Source organism: Octopus bimaculoides, chromosome 13, assembly GCF_001194135.2.
Source record: "Octopus bimaculoides isolate UCB-OBI-ISO-001 chromosome 13, ASM119413v2, whole genome shotgun sequence".
NCBI classification, from domain to species: Eukaryota; Metazoa; Mollusca; class Cephalopoda; order Octopoda; family Octopodidae; genus Octopus; species Octopus bimaculoides.
Window position 1 is genome coordinate 56,154,760 of NC_068993.1, and position 828 is coordinate 56,155,587.

Below are 828 nucleotides of genomic sequence, written 5' to 3' on the forward strand. Positions count from 1 at the left end.
TTATATCGACCCTAGTGTTTAACTGGTTCTTATTTTATCAACAAAGTCGACCTCCACGGAATTTGAACTCAGAACGCGAAGACGGACGAAATATCACGAAGTACTTTGTCCGGTGTGCTAACGAAACAGCCAGCTCGCCGCCTTCAAGTTGCGTTTAAATAATACTTTCTGATGGAAGCACAAGGCCTCAAATTTGGGGGAAGAGATTAAGTTGATTAGATCGACCCCAGTGCGTAACTGGTATTTATTTAATCGACCCCGAAAGGATGAAAGGCAAAGACGACGTCGGTGGAATTTGAACTCAGAACGAAAGGCAAAATCAACCTCGGTGGAACTGAACTCAGAACACGAAGACTGGCGAAATATCCTTTTCTACTCTAGGCACAAGGCCCGAAATTTGGGGGGAGGGACCAGTCGATTAGATTGACTCCAGTACGCAACTGGTACTTAATTTATCGACCCCGAAAGGATAAAAGGCAAAGTCAATCTCGGCGGAATTTGAACTCAGAACGTAGCGGCATTCTACTAGCTCGCCATCCTTGACTAGAGTATTATTATTACACTCAACAGAGTGCACAGGAACCAAGTTTAGCTTAACAATAGCTTTTATTAATCAATTCCTGTAACAATCAACCGGTGCTTTTAATCTGCCAGTCCCTTGAATTTAGCTAAGTGTGATAGGTGTCTCTCGTAAATTTCTAAGTGAAAAAGAAAAGCCGAGAATAATAGGAAGTGTATTTGTAGAAAAATGTAGATTCAGTTTCGAATCCTGGCTTAGAATCAAGAAACTTATTCGTTACACACACACACACACACACACACACACAC